Source organism: Felis catus, chromosome B1 (genome assembly GCF_018350175.1).
Source record: "Felis catus isolate Fca126 chromosome B1, F.catus_Fca126_mat1.0, whole genome shotgun sequence".
Taxonomy (NCBI): domain Eukaryota; kingdom Metazoa; phylum Chordata; class Mammalia; order Carnivora; family Felidae; genus Felis; species Felis catus.
In genome coordinates this window covers 106,595,543-106,612,983 of record NC_058371.1, presented here as the reverse complement: position 1 = coordinate 106,612,983, position 17,441 = coordinate 106,595,543, and the positions used below count along the sequence as shown (strand labels likewise).

General features: G+C 34.9%; 1 pseudogene; it reads right to left on the bottom strand.

Annotated features, from left to right (window-relative positions):
• Positions 1-2,470: 2,470 nt before the first annotated feature.
• Positions 2,471-16,601, bottom strand: LOC109499011 (annotated as a pseudogene).
• Between the last annotated feature and the right edge of the window lie 840 nt (positions 16,602-17,441).

The window sequence follows — 17,441 nt, the reverse complement described above, 5'->3', positions numbered from 1 at the left end:
GTGGGGTCCTTCTGTGTTTAACCTATTTTTTTTTTCTTTACTCTCCATCTGCCCTAGAGGTAGTGGCTGTTGATGACATTTATTGTTTTCTTATTCCTTAGAGTTTTCTTTACTTCTTTGCATTGCAATTCCCTTTTATTAGTCAATTTTCACGTTAAGCTTTTGTTGTTTTTCATTTTGTTGTGTTTTCTGACCCCTGCCTGGACACTAATATAAAATGGAATACAGTTGGGGCGCCTGGGTGGCTCAGTCGGTTAAGCAACCGACTTCTGCTCAGGTCATGATCTCATGGTTAGTGGGTTTGAGCCTCACATTGGGCTCTGTGCTGACAGCTCAGAGCCTGGAGCCTGCTTCAGGTTCTGTGTCTCCCTCTCTCTCTCTGTGCATCCCTGGCTCACACTCTGTCTCTCTCTCTCTGTCTCTGTCTCTGTCTCTGTCTCTCTCAAAAATAAACATTAAAAAAATAAAAAAACAACAACAACAACAAACAACAACATGGAATACAATTACTCAAAAATGAAGATTTCTCCCCTGCTTTCATTTCTAGTCAAGTGTTTAAACAACAATTTTAGGGGCGCCTGGGTGGCACAGTCGGTTAAGCATCCGACTTCAGCCAGGTCACGATCTCACGGTCCGCGGGTTCGAGCCCCGCGTCAGGCTCTGGGCTGATGGCTCAGAGCCTGGAGCCTGTTTCCAGTTCTGTGTCTCCCTCTCTCTCTGCCCCTCCCCCGTTCATGCTCTGTCTCTCTCTGTCCCAAAAATAAATAAAAAACGTTGAAAAAAAAATTTAAACAACAATTTTATCAGTGAGATCCATTCATTGGCTCTAACAGCAAAAATTATTACCTGGCCTTATAAGAAGAACCTGTGGATTTAACAATCTATAAGGAATACCTTCTATCATTGCCACAACCTGCTCAGTAATGTCTTCTGTAATGTCATTTACTAAGGATTGGTAAGTACTATCCCTGTCACCAATATTTCAGACAATTGTAAGTCTGTTTCAAATATGTGTTTGTTTATTTTTTTCTAAATGTGTTTTAATGTCACTGAAAAACAATAATGAATACAAGATGGATGGGAGGTATGCCTTTCCCTTAAGTGATGACATCAGGATTGGGAAAACGGAAGCATCAAATCTTCCGGACCACCTTGATGCTGAGATGCAGGCCAATTTGGGTACCATAAGCACAGGGATTTTTGCTATGACAGAATATATGCATTCCATGTAGACCTTGCATTTTGCAAAATCTTAAAATCCTCAGGGCTAATTAGAGAAATAAGGTTGAGCTAGTGCACTTGAAACTAGTGTAATTCTATAACAGGAATGCACACATGGAACAACAAAATCCTTGGGACATTGAGAAGTAACTTCATTAGTGAAGGCAGGCAGCTCATTATGGCTCTAGACTTTCCTGTAGTGCTAATAAGATTACACCCCCAAAAATGAAAATAAAGTGAAAATACTGGCTTGTTGACCCTATGATAAGGCAGATGGAACTGGACCTCTAAGCATTAGGGGGAAGTAAAACATGCCAGGAACCTAGAACTGTATAAGGCTCAGGATTTACATCTTCATGAAAGAACAATCTGCAAGTATTTCCTTTATCATTAAAACAACAACAAAAATGTAAAGCCAGTAGCATTTTTCCCTGGGCAATATCCATGCTTGTTCCTTTCTTGCTGAAGATTATAATTCTATTAACGATATTCTGGCTGCCTTTATTGCAGAAAATAGTTCATACTCCAACATATGTCGATTATATTGTACATAATTTTCCGGTTTTCCAATCACTGTTTTAGAAACATGCATTGTAGCAGAATGCAATGTATATGAAAGTTGAATATCTAAAAATTTATCTCCTTAAAATTCTTTGCTCAGTTACCTTTAATGTGTTCATGTTACTCCTACAGATAAGCTTATCTCAGCTGGAAGTCTGATGGCTTATACCATTAATCACTTACCTTTTTCTGTACTATGATGGAAGACTCATGGTAAAAATGTAAACTCAAAGTATGATATACAAAGCAGTGTGCTCTTTTACTTATGGGTAGTACAAATTATGTTGCTAGTCATGTTTGTCTTTAATTGTCAGAAAGATAAAAGCAAAATTAAATTTCAATATTAATTTTTATAAATGTTGTATCCCATGTATCTTATCCAGTCTGTCATGATGAATGAGTGAATAAAAGATTCTACAGATTACATGTCCTTCCTGTATATTTTGTTTTCAACTAGAATTCCAGACTTCTAGAGCAGAATATCTATAAACTAGAAAAATAAAGATAGGAATTATTTTCCCAAATTAGGAAATAAATTGGTATATGCATTATTTCTAAGAGAAAGTGTTTGAGATAATAGTTACTTTATTTAAATATATTTTAGTTACTTTCAAAATAACAGATAAGGGACTATCTGAAGACCTGTTATTTTATTATGATCTGTAGAATGTACCAGAATGACCTAATTATGTCTGGGATTAAAGAATTCTACGTTCATCAATAAAATTCACTCTCTATTAAAATAATAACACTGACAAGTTGGTTAAAGTTGGTATTTGCAAATAAAATGCCATTAGGCAACTGTAATTCCAGGATTGCAACATATGTTACTAATCAGGTCTTTTAGAAACATTTTAATCTTTGGAGAATTATTTTTTTAATATGATATAATATCAATGGGGAGCTTGTCAAATGATCCTTTATTGAAATATTTTCCTTTGTAGTTCTTAACTAGCTGGGCATTCTACTGCACCACTACTGATGTCATCTATGATGTCATGTGGGTGGCAGCCATCAACATTGGAGCCCACAGACTGGGAAGTCCCCAGGATCTCTTTAATGGTTCCCTCCTCTGGCTAAAGATTGGTGCCACATTTGATTGGGCAATGTTGACAATCTCATCAAAAGTGATACTTCCACTGTGCTTAATGTTTTTCTGCTTCTTTCTGTCTCTTGGTGGTTCCTTAAAGGCTTTGATCAGGGCAGAAGCAGAAGGTCCCACTTCAATCTGGACCTGCCTGCTCTGAATGGTTAGTTTCACTGTAATTCTCAGACCCTTCTAATCACCGTTTGCCTTGGTAAAGTCATCACCAACCTTTTTTGGAAACAGACTCAGGGGGTTGATCTTCTGGGCCAGGGCAGAAACGCATCAACTTCCCCAACGGGGAACCTCAGGTACAGGACTTCTATCTCACTGGGGTCAAACTTAGGTGACATGGTAGAGGCGGATGGCGTTGCATGATTCTGGAGGACTAAAGAGAGCTGCACCTGGGTCTCCTCTGAATTGAAAGCCAAAGGACTCAATATCAGTAGTTTCTGAAAGAAAGCAAGTGAATTCGGATAAACAGTTGATACCTACAAACATTGATTTTATCACTAGTACAAAACATAGCTATACAAAAATGACATTTGCGGGGCGCCTGGGTGGCTCAGTTGGTTAAGCGTCCGACTTCAGCTCAGGTCACGATCTCGCAGTCCGTGGGTTCGAGCCCCGCGTCGGGCTCTGGGCTAATGGCTCAGAGCCTGGAGCCTGTTTCGGATTCTGTGTCTCCCTCTCTCTCTGCCCCTCCACCGTTCATGCTCTGTCTCTCTCTGTCTCAAAAATAAACGTTAAAATTTTTTTTAAATGACATTTGCAAGATATATATGTTCTATTAAATATATAATAAAACCTCTTACTGAACAAACTCTTGCATGTAACTAGAAGAGGTCATATCAGAGGTAAGACAGTAATGATAAATCAGGAAGTACATTATTGAATTCAAATTTCAGCTCCATTCATTCCTAGGACAAGTTATATATGAGATTCAAATTTCTTATCTGCAAATGAGGATAGTAATAATACCTACCACCTGTGGTTGTTGTGAAGATTAAATGAGTACATACAGTGCCTGACATATGGTAAAAACTTCATTAAGTGTTAGTTAATGTTATTGCCATTATTTTTAATGGAATTAAGATTTTTTTAATATTACAATAGAGGGAGTCCATGAGGGTGATAGCTCTTAACTTTTGTAATTATATTGAGTACTAGAAATGAGTCTTAGTTTAGTGATACATGATAATTCTACTATTTCCACGGAAGACTCCAATTTTAACTATACAACTTTGATTGTATCTTTCCATTATGAAACACAAATATTTCTATTTAAATACTATAGAAAAGAAACAAAGCATAAAATATTTTATCTATATACCAAATTTATTAGGGTTCCCAGAGGGAGTGTTTCCTGGGTTCCGAGGCTAAGACTAGACTGGTCAATTCAAACCAAAAATAAAGCCCCTTCCTCACTTTTTAATTGGATTGTTGCTATTGAGTTATAGGAGTTTTTTTTTTTTATCTCATTTTGATAGTAATCTTTTATCAGATGTATAATTTGCAAATATTTCCTTCTACTCTGTGGGCTGCTCTTTTATTCTATTGATTGTGTTCTTTGATTCATAAGTTTTTAATTTTAATGTGGTGCAATTTATTTATGTTTGTTTTGTTGCTCATACTTTAGCATTACCAATGCTGTCATTTCCAAAATCAAATGCTATGAAGCTTTTCCTATTTTCTTCTAAGAGTTTTATAATTTTAGTTCTTGCATTGTAATCAATGAATTTCAGCTATTTTTTAAATTTTTTTTTCAACGTTTATTTATTTTTTTGGGGACAGAGAGAGACAGAGCATGAACGGGGGAGGGGCAGAGAGAGAGGGAGACACAGAATCGGAAACAGGCTCCAGGCTCTGAGCCGTCAGCCCAGAGCCCGACGCGGGGCTCAAACTCACGGACCGCGAGATCATGACCTGGCTGAAGTCGGACGCTTAACCGACTGCGCCACCCAGGCTCCCCTCAGCTTTTTTTTTTTTTTAATGTGTTTAAGAGTCCAAGTTTATTTCTTGGCCTGTAGACATGCAGTTTTCCTACAATCATTTTTGAAAACATTGTCTTTTCATTGTTGGATGGTCTTTGCACCCTTGTCAAAAACCATTCACCCATATGTATGAGGGTTTATTTCTCAGCTGTCTATTCTACTCTAGTGGTGTATATGTCTGTGTTTATGTCAGTAATACCACAGCAATGTAGAAATCAAAACAGTGTAAATTTTGAAGTTAGAAAGTGTTAAGACTTCCAACTTTGTTCTTTGTCAAGACTTGTTTTGGTTATTTGAGGTCCCTTAAGATTCCATATGAATTTTTGAATGGATTTTTTTTCTACTTGAAACATTATTATGATTTGTAATGATTTTGTTAAATTAACATGTATTAAATAGAGCCCCAGGTGAAAGATCAACAAAGCTCAACAAAGACCTCAAGGGAAGGTGAAATAGAGAAGTTTATTATGCATAGGTACACAGCATGTCTTGAGACCACTGCATGGGGAAGTAAAGGCATGGTGCAGAGTGTGAGGGGTAGGACCTGGGGCATGTGTTTTTATTAGTGTTCACAGGGGGCAGTGTTTTTAGGGTTTCCTGGGCTAAGGCTGGATTGGTCAATTCAAACCCAAAATAATGGGGGGTTGGTAAAATAAGCAGGGGTCTTATTTAAAGGACACATAGGTAGAAAGGAGGTAAGGCAGAAGAGATTATAATCAGGGGTATTGGGGGAAACATATCAGGAACTTAAACTTTCTTGTGACTCTCCAGGATGTTATTGAGGGCATGGGCTTGGGAGATGGGCTAATGTTCATTCAACCAGCCAGTTAGCCCATAAAATGAATTCTGAGGAAGCAAAATCATGGAGTAGTTTAAACTCTCAACAGTATTTTGATAGGAATTTCATTGACTCTAGTTTTCAGCAAACAGATCTGTTATATCTTTGGTTAGGTTTACTCCTAGGTATTTTATGCTTCTTGGTGCAATTGTAAATGGGATCGATTTCTTGATTTCTCTTTCTGTTGCTTCATTTATTGGCCATTTGCAGCAACATGGATGGATGGAACTGGAGGGTATTATGCTGAGTGAAATAAGACAGTCAGAGAAAGACAGATGTCATATGTTTTCACTCATATGCAGAACTTGAGAAACTTAACAGAAGACCATGGAGGAAGAGGACGGGGAAAAATAGTTACAAACTGAGGGAGGGAGGCAAACCACAAGAGACTCTTAAATGCAGAGAACAAACTGAGGGTTGATGGGGAATGAGGGAAAGGGGAAAATGGGTGATGGGCATTGAGCAGGGCACTTGTTGGGATGAGCACTGGGTGTTGTATGTAAGTGATGAATCACAGGAATCTATGCCCAAAATGAAGAGCACACTGTATACACTGTATGTTAGCCAATTTGACAATGAATTATATTAATAAAAAAATGAATTGCATTGACTCTGCAGGTTCCTTTGTACAATGTTGACATCTTAACAGTATTATCTTTAATCCATGAAAACAGGGTGTCTTTCAATTTATTTGTGTCATCTTTAGCCTCTTCCAGCTATATTATGTTGGTTAGGTTGATTTCTATCCTTGTTTAGGTTGATTTCTAAGCAGTTATTCTTTTCAATGTTGTTGTAAATATTTTTTTTTCTAATTTCCTTTTGGGATTTTTCACTAGTATATAAAATGGAAGTATGGTGTGTTTTATATCCTTTGACTGCTAAATTCATTTACTAGTTCTAACATTTTTTGTAGGATCTTTAAGATTTTCTACATATAAGATTATGTCATGTGCAAATAGAAAAAAATTTATTTCTTCTTTTCCAATTTAGCTTTTATTTCTTTCTCTTACTTAATTGGTCTGTGGAGAACTTCTAGTATCATCTTGAATAGAAGTGGTAAAAGTGGTGTTCCTTGTCTTGTGCCTGATCTTAAAGGAAAAGCTTTCAATCTCACCAATGAGTAAACTATCAGCTAAGGGTTTTTCTTCTATGGACTATTATGTCATGGTATATTTCTTCAATTCCTGGTTTGTTGAGTGTTTTTAGCATGAAAGTGTGTCAACTAATGTGATTTTTAAGGACTTTATAACTGCAAATTGACCCTAAGGATGTTAAAAATGTTACGTCACTTCATTCTCTAGAAAAATTCCAAATAAAATTTGCTACATTTATTTATGGTGCAAATAGTAAGAAGAGATATGTTCTTAGACTATATATATATAGGCAAGGAATATGTAAAAATTGAAAAGTCAGAGCAAATTGAAAGTTGATTGGTAGGAATAGAAAGATCAATTTCCTAGGTACTATATTAGTAATACAGATTTTATTATATGATCAGATATTTAATTCTCTTAACTGTATACATTCATATAATAGACTTCGTGTATTCTATATAAATTTTAAAAGGCCATAGCATCTATTAGCATGAAGCAAAATAGCTTGCATTTAATATTTTCCTTTTTAATATGTCTATATATTTTTAAATTTTTTTAATGTTTATTTATTTTGAGAGAGAGGCAGACACAGAGTGCGAGCAAGGGAGGGACAGAGAAAGAGGGAGACACAGAATCTGATGCAGGCTCCAGGCTCTGAGCTATCAGCACAGAGACTGACGTGGGCTAGAACTCACGAGCCATGAGATCATGATCTGAGCTGAAGTAAGATGCTTACCCAACTGAGCTACCCAGGTGCCCCAATATGTCTATATTTTATAATAGCATTTAAAAATATAGTTCATAAATTAGTCTTATTATTTAGCAACTTTGGGTATCTTATTAGTTAAATTTACTTTATAAGAAGAGATATCTTGTAAGAAAAGTATTTTACTGTGTTGACTAAAATGTACATTTATTGATTAAAACTCATTAGAAACACATTGGATTTTTTTTCCTACCAGTAATTGATATTATTAGTATTTCAAATAATATAAAATGTTGCTGTTGCTTGTAAAAATCATTAATAATTGAACAGCCTCTTTTTCTCTAATTACTGTAGTGACTGAAACACAGATTGTCAAATATATTGCTTAATAAAGAGTAAATGACAATGTTCTTCAAATATAGCTTCTCGTAGCACTAGCAAGATCTAAAGATTTAGAATTTTTATACTTAAATGATAAATATTTTCCTCTGATGAAATTAATCATATTCAATTAGTAAAGAAAATATGTATGTATAGGTTGAGGTAGAGTTGTATGGAGGAAACACAAGATCATGGTAGATATGATCCTGATAAGCACTTCTGATAGCTTGGGTGATGGAAATTTATTCAGCAATAATTAAAATAACAAAAGTTAAACACCAACATAAATTTAGGCTATTTCAAAATAATATTATAATACATGTTACTTCTAGAATTACTTTATATTTTTTAATCTTTATTTTCAAATCTAAAAATAATTTAATTTTTATGAAATATAAAATTACTGTCACTAGGCACTGGTTGAAATGTTTCCATCAGTTAAATTGTAGCATTTGGGTGAGCTTTCTATTAGCCTGTACTTTTGTCTTAAATATTGACAAGAATTAATTAGTTACATTTGGAGATTTTTCCTTTCTCAAGAAAGGAAGGGAGACCTTTACTGTATATTAAAAAGCACTAAAATGACAGATGCTATGATAGACACAACATAAGATAAAGCAAATGCTAGATGATTTAGGTTGGTATTGACAAATATGTGGTACTGTTTAACACTTTTGAAGGAAAATCCTAAAGAAAGAGGATTAAGCATACAAGTTATATTTTAAATTAATCACTATTAATTTTGTACTGCTATTGACCAATTTAACTGATTCCTTTGTTTTTTACTCTACCCTTCTTGACAACTACTTCACCCATTCTGTCTCTTCAAACTTGTACTCTTTTTTCTGTGCACCTGCTTTCTTTTGTTTTTAATAATTTTTTTAACGTTTATTTATATTTGAGAGACAGAGCATGAGTGGTGGTGGGGCAGAGAGAGAGGGAGACACAGAATCCGAAGCAGGGTCTGGGTTCTGAGCTGTCAACACACAGCCTGACGTGTGGCTCAAACCCAGCAACCATGACATCATGACCTAAGCGGAAGTCGAATGCTGAACCAACTGAGCCACTAGGGTGCACCAACACCCCCCTTTTTTTAAACCTTAAGTAGACTCCATACCTAGTGCAGAGCCCATTGTGGGGCTTGAACAAGACCCTGATATCTAGACTTGAGCTGACATCAGAAGTCAGATGCATAACTGACTAGGCCACCCAGGCACCTCTCTCTGTGCACCTTCTTAAGTTACACTGTTGCTGCTACTTCACTGAGGAAATGGAGTAATTACAAGGGAATTCCACATGTTCTAAGCACTCAATGACTCACCTACTAGTTTCCAGAACTTTATTTTCTGCTTCCAGATCTGCTACAATATGTTAACTGTTTGTTACTATCTCAGTCAGGTCCTTTCAAAGATATATATCAATTTATTATTTTTATTTTACTGAGGGTCATCAGTTTCACAAATCTCCCATTACTGTTCTACATCATTTATTTTCCTCAACTGAATCATTTCCATTATTAGCACATAAATACATGTTGGTTCCACCGTTTTAATAATAATCATTTACCTGATTTCATTTATCTTTTAGATACCACTCTGCTCCCCACTCCATTAAAAATCCTTGAAAGAACTGGCTCTACCTTATGTCTCCAATACTTCTTTTTACATTCTCTGGTCTAATCCACCTTTATCCACATGGCTTCACCCAAACTGTTATTGTCACGGTCATCAAAGACCATTGTATGTCACATAAATTCACCCCACTAATTTTACACACTTTTCCCATTTTATTCCAGCACCCCACACTGTTCTCCCATCTCATCTTTTCAATTTCTCCCCAACCTGTTATGATTGGAAAATTCCAAGATTTAGTATTCATTCCTTTCTTCATCTCTTTCTTTACCCTCTCCTCTGCGGATTTCATCCTGCCTTCTTGTATTTAAATATCATCTATATATTGAGTTCCCCAAACTTGTATCTTTAAGCCCTAGCCTATGACCTGACTTCTGAAATTTTATATCACAAAACATACTTAGCATAGAAACATGGTACAATTAACATCTCAAAATTAACATGTATAAAGCTGAATTTCCTATGTTATTCCATCCTGACCTCATCCTCACCCAGTCTTCAGTTTACCCCTTCATAATCAATGCTAACTTCACCCTTCCTTCCAGGTGTTCAGTTGAAAAGCTTGAAATCATTTGCTACCCCCCAACACATAAATTGTTTTCTTTTTTAAAAAATATTTTAAGTAATCTGTACACCCAGTGTGAGACTTGAACTCACAACCCCAACATGAAGAGTCTCATGCTCCATGGCCTGAGCCAGCCAGGCACCCCTATATGAATTGTTTTCAAGGTCACAGTTCAATCACCTTAACTGTGATACCTCACTCTATGCCATATGCATTTACATCAGTAGCCTTTTAACTGATGTTTCAGATCCCATCTTATTCTTCATACTCCTAACAAGAATTATTCTTATAACATGCGAATCATTCCACATCTGTTCCAAATTCCCCCATGGTTTCCGATTTTCTTCAGGACAAAGGCCAAATCCACATGGTTGAATACCACCTACCTCTAACCCATCTCTAACCTTATCTCTTTCCTCTCTTACAGATTCCCTCTGCTATAGCAATGTTGGGTTTTGCTGATTCTAGAACACACCAGGCATTAACCTGCCATATAATCTTTGCTCTGTCTGTTGCCTCCATCTGGAATGTTCTTCCTCCATATAACTTTTTCCAATTTCACCTCCTTGATATTTCTACTCAAATACCACTCAAATACCAGCTACCTTGGATTTTAATCTCCCCAACTCATTTGATGCTATTTACCTTAATTTTTCCATGACATTTATAACCTTATACTTTGTTATATAACAAATGATTTCATATTTATAATATACTGTATTATTTATTATACTATTTTCATTCTCTGCCTTTCCAGAATGTTGAATGCAGAGATCGTTTGAAGTTCTTTTCACTAGTAGATTCTAAGTGCACAGAAGAGTGCTTACACATTCAAAAATAATTACTGGATGTATGAATAAGTAAATAACTGAACTTACATAATATGGAAATGTATTCACCTGCTACATCATAAGGCATATACAAACATGTATATAAAAAGAATAAGATTAAAAAATAAGTACCTGCATTAGACACCTTAACTTCATCATAAAACACAATGGGCCATTGTGAATGCTTGTGGGTATTGTTGTTATTGTTGAGGTAATATTTATAAAGAAAGGAAAATAGATTAAAATTTCTACTTTTTGATTTTAAATATTTTCATATGCAGTGCCAAATTAAACTGAGCTTGGTTTACTTATATTTAATTGTTTTGGGGTTTTGAATGATAAAATAAATGTATCATTAAGAAATATTAAGAAGTATGATATAAAGTAAAATGAGTTGCACTAGAGTATTAGATATTTAACATAGTGCAAGAAATACACTAACTACATTCCAAATTTATTATGTGTCTTATTAATACTTTTATTATTAAAAATTAAAATCTTATGGATTGATGAATAAAATGCAATGTAAATATTCTAGACTGAGCAAGATGGTGTGAGTTCTAATTATAATTCCACCACTACCTTACAAACACAGAATGGGGCAAAATATTTGTTTCCTGCACTTGAGATTTTTCATATGTATAATTTGAAAGTTCAGTTAGAGGGCTAAGTTTCTTTCCAGCTCTGAAAATATACGACTTTGTCAGATAAAAAAGTAATTTTAAGTATTTTAAAATGCTTTTAGAGATGCAAGCTTTATTCTATGAGATGTCCAAGTGATATGTACTTTTTTATAATAGTCACCCAGATGTTTCTGCTTAAACTTTTAGATCTAATAGTCAATGGGTGAGAAAAAAAGAAAAGCATAAATTTTATAATTAAAATCACAACAGGCTTATAACAATTCAGGAATTTCTTTTGATCTATAAATTTTTGAGTCATATTTTTATATTAAAATATGCTTTGTTGAAAAGAATAAAAAGTATTTTTTGAAAAAAAAAGATTTTAATTTAATTTTCATGATAGTAAGATTTTAGGTTCAATTTTATCAAATTTTAGAAGTACTCTTGGGATATTTCACCTAAAGTCATATTTCTCTGCATTTTCTTTGAAGTTATTTTATAACATATTCTTCTGGTTTGGAGTCCCGTATTTACAGTTCTTAATTACTCAGGATCTTTCTCTTACAGGTTGTATATTTTGTCTCACAGCATAATTACATCATGTGAATTTCCTGTATCTCATATACTGTATTGCCAGCTGTCCTTAACAACACCAACCATGACACTTCTGTGTAAGCACATAAGAAAGGGCTTATTGTATATATGGAGACAGAATTTACATAGATACATTTCCTAAAACTTTATCAACAGACAGGAATGTCAAATTCCAAGATGAAGAATAGTATTATATGAAATATCTACAAGAGAAAAAGATTCCAACAGTATTTAGTGAATAAAATGTGACATATTACTGATAGCATTTAATGAAAGTAGTCTGAGTTTATATAAAGTAAATATCTTAGGCAAAATAATGGGAAAGAGGCAAGAATTGAGTTTCTATGCCTAAAGTTTACATAATTTGGGGGTGTTTTTGGTTTGCTCACAGTTTGAGAAATATGGGCTAGGAACTCTAAATAATGAATAATTATTATCAACTACTGCTTTTATAATAAGATATTGAGGCAAGCACAGAAAGGGATATTTAATCAATCATTTTGGTTTTAATTTTCACAAGGCTGCATACTTTTAAAGGTTTCTAGTATCATTTATATCTTTTTTCACCCCTCAGAGGAACACATGTCGAAACAATGAATAGAATATATCACCAATGTTTAGAATGTGGTACATACGGGAAATTGAACTAGACATGTTTTAGTCCTTATCTAAATTCTCTTAAAGTTAAATTCTCACAACAATGCAAGGTAGCAATCAGTCCCATTTCACAATGGGATGAAAGGAATTGCCTTTCAGGATGAAAGGAATTGCCTAAGCTCAAACAGTTGTAGAAATTTTTTCAGATATACACACTATTTCCAATGGGCATGTTCACAAGTATGGGTATGTATTCAAATTCAGGACTGCTTCACTGAAGGTACTACATATGAATTCTTAAATGTTTCTTAGAAAGTTGATACCAATAGATGATTATTAGCAAATCTTACAGTGTTCTGGTGACTAGCATCATGTCATTATCATAGATAAATTAATCCTTTTAGAAAAGACCCTTAACTACAGAGAGCAAACTGATGGTTACCCGAGGGGAGGGATGGAGGAACAGGTGATGGGGATTAAGGAGTATGCTTGCTGTGATGAGCTTTGGTGTTGCATACAAATTGAATCACTATACTGTATGCTTGCAACTGATATACTGTATGTTAACTAACTGGAATACAAACAAAAAAACTTTAAAAAAGAAAAGCATTTTTAGGGTCAACAAGTAACATAGAGCATGTTTAATACTTACTTTATATTATGTTTATTATAGAAGCAAAAACATTTTCCCAACAGAAGGTCTTACATTCTATACTGTTTTATATTTTTGTGATGTACTGAAATATTAACAGGGAAACAGTGCTGTTAAACAATACTCTACAAGTGCAGTGGGAAACATGACTTCATAAGAAGAAATTAGTTTTATAAGATTATTGTATACTTTTCCATATGATCTCTAATTTGATACATTTTTATTATATCCTAGAACATATTGCCTGTGCTTACTGTAGATATAAAGTAATGCTGAATTCCACAACATCATAAAACAGCTTACAGTATAAGCAAAGACATCTGTTAATAGTACCATGAATACATATGAACTGTGGTGCTCAAATGGCTTTGTTAGCAAAGCATCGCCTCCTAATTTATTTTTACAGCAAATGAAAGCCTCATTTTTCATGGTTTGGTAGTTGCATTCAAACATACCAATAATTTCAAATGCAATCACTTCTATACAGCCAATTTTATTTTTGAACAGAAGATGGAATTGTTAATGTTCTGTTGATGGGGAGACAGCTTCTCCAGCAGCAGCTGGCTCAATCTTTGCTTGATATTTTTAAATTGATTTTAAAATAATATTTTTAGCAAAATTTAGGAAGTTTGATTTTACATAAGAATTGGATATGATTTCCAAATATACAAAACTGAAAATTATAAACATTCTCTCTCAGAGCCTTGGAACTGGTCATTTATTTTCCTATATTTTTGGTAGCAGAAAGTATTTTTACATAGGAAAATGAAAATATTAAAGATTTTTATGATTAACACATGTCACAAGAAATTATCTATAAGTAAGAGGTATATGAAAACAATATCCTTTAGAGAACAGAATACAGATTCTGGGAAATTATATGACTGTGGAAAACTTTAACTTTTTCAAATAGGTTACTTCATATACCATTTAAAAAAATTAATGTTTATTTATTTTTGACAGAGAGAGAGAAAGAGACACACAGAGCTTGAGCGGGTGAGGGGCAGAGAGAGAGGGAGATACAGAATCCGAAGCAGCTCCAGCCTCTGAGCTATCAGCACAGAGCCTGACGCAGGGCTCGAACTCACAGACTGTGAGATCATGACGTGAGCTGAAGTCGGACACTCAACAGACTGAGCCACCCAGGCGCCCCCTTCATATACCACTTTTAAATCACATATTCCAAAGTAGGGATGACAATTTGATATGTATTTTCATTTATTCCTGAGTCACAAGATATAAAATGATATAACCTTCACCCTAAATATATAACTCTTGACTTCTAGGTCAAATATTAGTGTTTGCCTAAAGAATTCTATATTGAAGTTTGGCAAAATTTTATAAACACGTTACAGCATCATGTTGTCTATAAATTGCAACAATAACAATATTATTTAATGACTCACTTAAGCATTTGTGTAAAAGAGTTTAATGCTTCTCAAAGTGCTCCAAAATATAAACGAATGAAGTTTGATAGAAATTAAATGACACTAGCAGCATTGTAAGAATCTATCATAAAACGATGATAGAGATAATAAAGTAATGACACATTTTGTCATGTAACAAACAGCATGGCATGCAACATAAATGAGGATGTGGGATAAACTTGCAAGTCTAGAAGACAATGACACAATTACTACTAATTATGGTAATATTTTTGTTTTCAATGTAATATTTAAAATGTAAATTATAATTTATAATTTCCACTTATATGCTTCAAACATTTTTTCACTCTTCTATATACAGTAACATGTTTTTCTCACAACTCTACCAAGAAAATGCCATTATTATCTGCTGTTAATATATGAAGTTTCAGAAGGAAGACAACACAAGCCACACAACTAATATAAAATGAGACCAGGATTTGTGTGCAACTTGACAGTCACTGCAGGCTATCATTTTAATTGTGAAACACAAAGAATCACACATAGTGATTTTTAAAAATCATTTTTTAACAAAGACCACGAGGACAGATGGTAAACAAAAAGCTGAGAATCTCTCTCTTAACCTGCTGATATCATGATCCCATGTCACTTTAGAAGCATAGGCATTATAAAGCAGAGGGAGTGTGCCTGTGACACATGGGAGAATAAGGTCAAGGTAGACAGTGGCCTGCATCGTTGCCATATTGAACACAAGAGGTGGTTTATGATATGAAACACATCCTATCATTGGTGGTTTATGATATGAAACACAAACCTAGACCAGCTAGGAACATCAGTGCTCCAGTGTCACCTAGGTTATCTATCTCTGCTCCTCTAATGCCAGCTCCCTTAGAAAACTACAAACCAGCAGCTACATCACCTTCCTCGACAGAGACACCAGAAACCCCGCCGAAGACACTGGGGGAAACAAGAACTCCCATCAGCTCAGCATTGCACTCCAACAAATGGAAATGGCAGGGTGACTGAGTCCTTCAAATGGCCTTTGGCAAAACAATCAAACTCAAGTGTCTGGCACAAAATTCATGAATGATCTGCACTAAGGGACCCTATGCTGGAATCAGTATTTTGGTTGCGGTGCTGCTAACTTTTTGGTTATCATCATTCCCAGAAAGTATTTATACATCAGAAACAAGTGGCAGCAACTAGATATGGTTTCATTTCAGGCCCTCTAATTGGAGTTTTGCAAAGTGCATCTCATGCGTGCATCCAAGCAGCTGATACCTACTTTATTGAGAAGCATCTTTACGTACTGGATGAAGACCCAGTGGCCATCTACTGCTTTATGCCCATGACTGCAGAAGACAGTGATCAGATGACACTGTGAAAGATTCTTTCAAGCTCCAAGGTCATCTTTCTCTGTCAGTTCTGCCTGGTGGAGAGAAGGTAGCTCAACTCAATGTAGTATCAATGATATTGATAATACAGTCCTATTTTTTAACCCTAAAATGGACTCAATCTTTCTGGGCATTACAGAGCTCTATTCTAAATATCAATACTGTAAAGATGCATTTTTTTTTTAGACCCCATGAATCCTATATCCTTCAAAAAGAATACTCATTGGGAAGACAGGAAATGGTTTCTATCCTGGTCTCCCATCAAGGAAAGAAGAATGATAATTAAAAGCAACAAATCTGATTTGACAATTAAATACTTTCCTTGGAAGCATTTCATGATTATTTTTTCTCTTATAATTCTAAATGTAACATATCTTGGGTTTTAATTTATTAGAGATAATCATATCCATACCACCTTGATGTATAGTGATAATTCCAATAAGATGGTACTTCTGAGGAGTCTTTGAAAAGCAAAAACACTGCAGAAAGGCAAGGATTAAAAAAATGGGGGTGGGTGGGTGGCTTAGTAGGTTAAGCATCTGATTCTTGATTTCAGCTCCGGTTATGATTTTGCAGTTTGTGAGTTCGAGCCCTGCAGTGGGCTTTGCTCTGACAGTGTGGAATCTGTTTGGGAGTCTGTCTCTCTCTCCCTCTCTGTCTCTCTCTCTGCCCTCCCCACTCTCAAATAAATAAATAAATAAATAAATAAATAAATAAATAAACAAACAACAAACTTAAAAAAATTCCTAGTAGTTTTTAGTAATAGCAGATCTATCATTAGTGTTCAATAAATAATTTGTGTAATGTTACATTTCTAAATCTCTTGCAATATGGTATCTCTTATTATTTAAACAACTTTCTTTGGAAAAAGTTAATGTTGGATAATTTGGCTATCATCTTATATTGAATATAAAATTTGTTAATAGCTGAGAGGTAGAATGGGTAAAAGGGAGATGTTTAGTTAATACAAAACTCTTTTCTATAGGGGCACCTGGGTAGCTCAGTCAGTTAAGCATCTGACTTCAGCTCAGGCCATGATCTCATGGTCTGCGAGTTCGAGCCCCACGTCAGGCTCTGTGCTCACAGCTCAGAGCCTGGGGCCTGCTTCGGATTCTGTGTCTCCCTCTCTCTCTGCCCTCCCCTGCTCATGCTCTGTCTCTCTCTGTCTCAAAAATAAATTTAAAAAAAGATAAAAAAAGAACAACTCTTTTCTGTAAAGATATCAGTGTTGGAAAACGTACTGAATTTTGTTTTGTTTTTGATCTTTCAAGACACAATTCAGATTCCATTA